Source organism: Crocuta crocuta, unplaced genomic scaffold (genome assembly GCF_008692635.1).
Source record: "Crocuta crocuta isolate KB4526 unplaced genomic scaffold, BGI_CrCroc_1.0 scaffold16, whole genome shotgun sequence".
Lineage (NCBI taxonomy): Eukaryota > Metazoa > Chordata > Mammalia > Carnivora > Hyaenidae > Crocuta > Crocuta crocuta.
Window position 1 is genome coordinate 8,579,068 of NW_027531893.1, and position 7,540 is coordinate 8,586,607.

Sequence of the window (7,540 nt, forward strand, 5' to 3'; positions counted from 1 at the left end):
CAGCTAAAGCACACAGGCGGGGCTGCTCCTCAGTGCTGGGGGCCTTCTGCAAACGGTAGCCCTGTCGCCCTCCAAGGACCCCGCGGGCTGGAAGCCCACTGCTCACTCTTCTCTCTCTGCTCTCTCCATGTACCAACTGGCCACTTAAAGCGGACACGGACAGATGTCACCTCGAGCCCGTGTGCCCCGCGTCTCCGCTGTCGTCTCAGGGATGGGCCGTGCAGCGGAAGGACGTCTGCCTTGTCTGGGCCAAGAGCTCACGGCCAGAAGGAGCTGGGCAAGGAGAGGCCGCCTGGGTCCGCGTCCCGATGGAAGCCAGCGTCCTGGAGAAGCAGGGGCCGGTGTGTCCAGCCCAGGTCTGGCTCACGTGCCAGGTGCTGACACCCATCGGTTGTCGGTTTGGTGGAGATTCCTGGCCCAGAAGGGGTCTCCAGAGGCTCGGTCCTAAGACACGGCAGCTTTTGCCCTTGAGTCTGGCCCTGAGAACTGCCCGGAGAATTATTTATTTAGTATTTTAAATCAATGCACTTTTTTTTTTTAAAGGGAACTTTATGTCACTTTCATGAATAAAACAGACTATCACTCATCATCAACAGAAGGCAATGCTAGAAACAAACGATGCACAGAAAACCGTTAGTTCTAGCCAGATACCCCTGGCTTGTGAAACAGCCTCGGCCTGGCCTCTGGTTGGGGGAAAAGGGAAAAGTAGCAAGTGCCCAGGAGTGACAGAGGACCTCCCTTGAGGAGGCACTGGGAGCGAGGCTATGGGTCCCAACTGGCCACCTCATAGCTGGGTATCTGTGGTGAGTCACTGACCCGTCCCCAAGCCTCAGTTTCCCATCCTCTATAATGGAACTAATGAGCCCTACCCCGCCCACTTCACGGGTGACTGGGTGACGAGCTTAGGGGAAGGGAGATGTGAGAGGGGCAGCTATTTTTAACCACCCAGCCGAGCCCCTGCCAGGAAGGAATCCCAGGAATGAAGCCTTCCCCTTCCGGATGCCTGGAGTTGGAAGTGGAACTCTTCCCAGCCACGCCCAGGCTCCAGAGGACAGCTGTGAGGGCACCAGTCATCACCGCCCTGAGCTGCTTCAAAGGCCACCTAAGCAGACACATCCTTCCTGGTCATCAGCCCCCAAGAGGAGGCACAGCCTCCGGGCTGAGTCCCCTGTGGGTCTGACACACCGTCGACACGGACAGCATCATTTATGAAGAGCCGACCACACGCCCCTCATGGTCTCAGGTAATGCGCACGAGCCTTTATGCAGGTGTGACAACTACCCCATCATACCGGACAGTGGCTGGTGTCCTGTGACAAAGAGCAGGCCAGGGGCCCCAGGCCATTAGCTGGCTCTGGTATGTGGTCAGAAGTTAAATGATTTGGCACTCACGTTTTTATCCATGCCTCGTAATGTTGGTTTGATGTTTTCAGCTACATAAACATCCTTTTAAAAATAAATTTACAGTGGGGCTCCTGGGTGGCTTAGTCGGTTAAGCATCCGACTTTCGCTTAGGTCATGATCTCGCGGTTTGTGGGTTCGAGCCCCGCGTCGGGCTCTGTGCTGACTGCCAGCTCAGAGCCTGGAGCCTGTTTCAGTCTGTATCTCCCTCTCTCTCCCACCCTCCCCTGCTCACGCTGTCTCTCTCTCTCCTAGAAATAAATTAAAAAAAATAAATAAATAAATTTACAGAGGGGCTCCTGGGTGGCTCAGTAGGTTGAGCGTCCAACTTTGGCTCAGGTCGTGATCTCACAGTCCACAGGTTCGAGCCCCCCATGAAGCCCTGTGCTGATAGCTCGGAGCCTGGAGCCTGCTTTGGATTCTGTGTCTCCCTCTCTCTCTCAAAAATAAATAAACATAAAAAAATTCACATAAAAAAGTAGGGTTTTGAAAGATGAAGTACTACAACTAGTTTGATCACAACTGCAGGTGAGAAACGGGAAAACAGTAACTTTACTGTGGACAGGCCTGGTGGACATCACCTTAGCCCAGCGATCAAAGTTAACATCACCGGCAGTGAGACAGACGTCATGTGCCTCCTGATGACTACGCACTCAGAAGGGCAACACACTCACCTCTCCACGGGGCTCCTGCCAACAGTGCATCATCTGAACCTAATCTCAAGAGTAAACATCAGATAGGCCCAAATTGAGAGACTTGTACTCCCCCAAAACGTCGGGATTGAGGAAGACTCAAGAGACACAACAATTAAGGCAAAGGGTGATCTGGGATGTGATCTGGGACCTCAGCTCTGCCTTTGTATCGTGAAAGGTCACTATTGGGACGATCGGTGAGATCTGAATAAAGTCATAGGCTGAGACTGGCTCATAGGCTCGCATCGGTGTTAAGTTGGCTGATTTTGACAACTCTAACTGTGGCCAGGGAACTGAATGTCCTTGGGCTACGAAAATAACCCAGGGAAATATTTAGGGGTAAAGGAGCACAAGGTCTGCAGTCTGTTTTCAAATGGCTCAGATACAGAACTACACGTATACACGCATGTATACACGCATGCACATACAGAGCAACTCGGGAGCAAACGCGGCAACACGTAAATCCGTGCAACTGGTGACTTTGGGTGGAGACTGCAAGGGGATTCTACCTGCTCTTCTTGCAACTTGGGCATCAATGTGAAATTCTTTCAAAGTAAAGTTTGAAAGGTTTTTAAAAAAAAAAAACAACTCAGCAAAAAGGGGCGAGAGCCTCAGGGCGGCAGGCCTGGCAAAGCCAGTGAGCGCTATCTCTGGCCCCTCCCTCCCTCCTTCCCTTTGGGCCTCAGCTTATTTGTGAGAGGGGGACAGTGCTGCCTGTCCCTTTTACCATGATCTTCATTTCCCACAAGCAGGCCGGGCTTTCACAAGTTCTGGGGGAAAGACGGCAGAGAAAGCAGGAACATGAGCGGTCAAGGTCAGAGGAACCCTTCTTTGTTCGACAGAACAGACACAAGCACTGAGGGTCTTCCTTGAATGCAACCCCCGTTTGTGTGCCTCGGGGCCAAGGAGCTGAACACCTTCTCGTGTCCAGAGGGGCAAGTCGGCCGAGCCTCGGGTGCACCTGCCTCCGCTGGCCACCATCGCCTGTCTCCTGCCTGGACCACAGCTACAGGAGACCGCCTGGTTTCCCTCATCTGCCCTCACCCCCTCCTCCCCCTTTCCCCCCCAGGAGCTCCAGCAGCGGCCTGGGGGGGCTGGGTCTGCTGTGACCTGAAGCTACTGTCCGCGTCCCTGCAGAAATCCTGGGTCTCTGCGCAGGGCAGTGCCGTGCCGGCCTGCGTGTTCTGCTCAGGGCACAGGCTGCTGACTAGCACGGAGGGACCGGGGCAGGCAGACCAGAGGGAGCGGCCGTGGCACCCCGTGAGGACACCGAAGCCTGGAGACTCTGTAATAAGTAGACCAAAGGGTCCAGTTACCCGCGTTCCATATCTGAGCTCTACCAGGCCCCAGTGACTGACAGCAGCATCCTGCAGGCTCTCCGTGTCCGGTGCAGAGAGGCTCGCTCTCTCCTGCAGCCCTCCTCCCTCCGTGCCAGGAACAGGGACAGATCAATCCACCGCACTGCCTCTGCCTCGGACCACGGGGATGTGAGGACTTTCCCTGGCTCCGGGCTGGCCGCGGGGGTCATTCTCCTGGGAAGGAGGGGGCTCCTGATGCCCCACTTCCTGCTGCTGGGCAGTGATTAACGCTCTAGGAAAACTGCAGAGCCTTGGCTCTGCAGGGCCCAGATCTGGTGGCCTGGGGAGACCACAGTCACTGGGAAAGGTCTCCTGAGGGTCCCAGGCCAGGAAGGCAGTCCTCCGTGGCTGGTCGTGGGATATAAATATTCATGCAGGGATGCACGTGCAGGTTTACACATTTGCAAGGGCCTAAGCGTATACACTTTCCATCATATCTGTTAATTCCAACAATGGTTAACATTAATATTATCACTTACTTCACACAGGAAGGACTGTGAGCCTTACATATATCTCATTTAATCCTCACAACGAGACTGATTTCATCCCCCAGNCCAGGAATGGGATTTGAACCAGGTTCTTGCTCCTAAACACAAACCTAACACTGCCTCCTTCCATCGATGCTCAACAGATGTTTGATGAAATGTATTATGTTCATACACACACACACACCAAGGGAGTGCGCCTCGAGGTCCTCCCCATACCCCGCTGCCCGGCATGCCCTCCACCCTCATCAATGCTTCCGTGACCTTGTCACACGTCCGCATGGGGGCAAGCCAGAGGGAAAGAGATCTGACTACCGATGCTCCCCTGATTACAGAAAGGGGCCCACAGATGAGGTGCAGTCAGACCATTTTTAGATCTTTCCCAGAGGCTTTTCCTGTTACGAGGTACCCTCCCCTACCCGAGTCTGGGCTTCCCTGGTCCGGCGCCAAGGCCTCCTGGGCCGGGACTTGGGACTCGGGAAGTAGGAACGCTGTGCGTGGCTTCTCCAGGCTCGAGTATTTCCCCCGTCCCGGGCCTTCCTGCCTCCCAGCTCGGGCCCTGCGCTCTGACAGCTTTGCAACGGTGTCCCTGCGACACGCTTCCTGGTGCTTCTGCTCGAACAGCCTCTGCGGCGCGCGAAGCCTGACGAAGCATTTGGGCTTCAGCTGGGGGTTCAGAGCGTGCCAATGTTTTCACTTGGAAGGGGAAGTGTTTCTGTTGATGTGGTGAAGAGATAAAATAAGACACTCTTCACCAACTTACGCCGTCTCAAAGTCAAGCGCTTGGCTTGGCGGCAGAGATTCCTTTCAGGCCCTCCCAGGCCTAGCGCTGGGGGGTGGGGGCAGAGCAGGCGGGGCTAAAGTTTGTTGAATGACTGAATGAGGGAAAATGCAAAGGGGCCTACCTGGCACCAGGCATGGTGAATGATCAGTACTCAGGACAGGTTTCGAATGGAGTCCACAGGGTCTACCTTCGTAAGGCGTTCTCAGTCTGTTTCTCCATCTTCACCCACCTTGGCCCAGCCAAGCCCCTGCTGCCTCCAGCCCGAGCAACTACACACTTCCTAACTGGCTTCCCTGCTTCCACACTTGTGCCGACGGCCCTTCCTGCCCACAGCTGCCGAAGTCATCTCTGGCTTAAAACCTTCTGATGGCTTCCCATTGCTCGTGGCCCTGGCCTCCCAGGTCCTGTATGGTCTCCCCTACCTGCCCCACTGACCTCTCCTGGGCTGCTCTCCAGCCACGGTGGCCTCATTCTGGTTGCTGCACCAACGAACTCTCCTACCCCACTGCCTCAGCACGAGTCATTCCCTGTGCCCGGATTGGTTTCCCCCAGATCTTCAGTCTGGCTCCGTCTACCAACTTGGGGCTCAGTTCAAATGTGTCATCGCCTCAAAGAGCCCTTCTCTGACTCCCCCTGCCCTCTCTCTATTCTGCTACACTCACTCAACAGATGCCAGGCACCTGTTCTAAGCGCTGAACTCAACAGGGATGGCCCAGGTCCTTCCTATAGGTCTTAATGGCTCTCAAAAAAATCTGATGATCTTGTTTGGGAATCTGCTTGTCTTCTCACCGTGTGCTGGGAGGGCCAGGGCCACGTCTCTCTTGTTCACTGTGTTCACCCACGGGACACAGTATTACTCAGGAAATATTTCCTCGATCAAAGAACAGATCGATGGATGGATGGATGGCAGGCAAGTAGGTAGGCAGGCTGGGGAGGTATGTAAGAGAGGCTAACACACCCTCTGCCCGGCACTTAGCACTTGGCACTTGGTTCTTAAGGTCATACTGAGCTCAAATGAAGCTTTTATCAAAGAAATCTCACTGTCCTCCCCTCAGGGGAGCCCCCAGCCCTCAGCACTGCCACCAGCAGGTCCTGCCCCACCCGGCATTCCCTCTGACTATGGTCATCTTGGTAAAGACCGGCAACAGAGATGGGGACAGTTAACTCAGCTTGCTTGGGGTGAGTGGCACTCGTGTCTGTTTTCTAAAAGGAGCTCTTGCTACCTTGATATCTTCCCTTCAGTGACGCTCACAGCCGAGGGGCTCAGCCACAGAGTGGCCGCACGTCCCACGGACCCTCACCAGACCCAGCAGCTTGCCTGCTCCTCTCTCTCCCCCTCTCATCTTATCCAGTCACCTCTCTTCCTGGCTGTGAGGCTTTGGCCAAGCCCTTCTCCTTCCTGGACCTTCATTTCCCTCCTATCAACACACAAGGTGGGACAGGACACGCAGCTTCCTGGTCGCGGCCCGGCGGCAGGACTTGAACCCCTCAGTGCAAAGATCCTGTGGTCCCTACTCCTGCTCGAGGTCTTGCAGACACCGCAGGCGACGCCAGCCCCAGCTTGCCAGTCTGCAAAAGCAATCTGCAAAACTGGCGGCCCTTGCAGATGCAAGCTGGAGTACTGCCCGGCTGGAGCACCCTGAAACCCGACTCCCACATAGCAGCAAACCTGAGGCCAAGAGGAAGCGCAGACTTTGCTGGAGGTTTCAGCTCTGAGCCCTTGCTCTCAAGTCCCCACCCGATTCCCAAAGGGGCCACGGGACAAAGGCGGTCGTGCCTGGCTTGCCACCTCTTCTGACACTGCAAGTCTTTATGCTTCCGGGACTATGGGAACTCCCAAAAAGCCAAGGTCACCATCAAGCCAGATTGAGACAGAGGGGAGGAGCTGAGAGATCTGCCTCAAAGGGATCTGGGTGCACAGGCTTTTCCACAAGCTGTGGCGGTAGGCACCGTGGCTAACCCAGGCACCACTCAGGCTCGGCCTCCCTTGCCCTCAACGACTGTCACCTTCACCAGGGAAAGCTTTCCAGCCCCAGTCAAGGGCCCAAAAGGGGGCTGGCCATTCCTGGCATCTAAACAGACCTCCAGGAGGTGGAGGGAGGAGTCAGAAGCCTGGGGGCAGGGTGTCTGTTCGGTCTGGAGATGCCACCCTCTTCTTCGCCAGCGCCCCAACCCATCCTCATCTGGCGCAGAGAGGGCACTTACAGGTCTTGGAGGCCAGCGAGGGCCTCGTCCTGGGGGGTCCCATCCCTGGCCACACGATGCCCCCAATCAGCAGCGGCGGCATGATTTGGGAGGCCGGTCCAGGCCGAGGGTTGCGGGTCGTTGGGGGGGGAGGGGAGGTCGGGAGCCAAGGCTACTCCAAGTAACCGTCGAAGACATCGAGCTCCGAGTCGGCATCGTAGAGGCCCGAGCCGGGGTCGGAGAGCACGCCGAGGTCCACGAGTGCCTGGTCCATGTCCTCGGGCAGGAAGACGAGGCCCACGTTGAGCACAATGTACTCCATGAGGAAGGCGTAGTACAGGATCAGCACATTGACGAAGAACAGGCCCACGTAGAACATAGAGGGCAGCAGCGACGGCGGCACGTAGGGGACCAGGGGGCCCAGCGCGTCCAGGTGGGCCGCGACCCGGGCGCCGGGCAGGCAGGGGGCGGCGNGCCCCCCCCCCGCCGGTGTGCGGCGGCCCCTGCGGACGCTCCCTGGCCCCTGAAAAGTGCCCGGCGGGGTCCACGCACCCTCAGATGTGCCCACACGACCCTCTCGATCCTCCCGGCGGCCAGGCGGGCCCCCCCCCGAGGCGGCCGGCGGCTGCCCCGATCT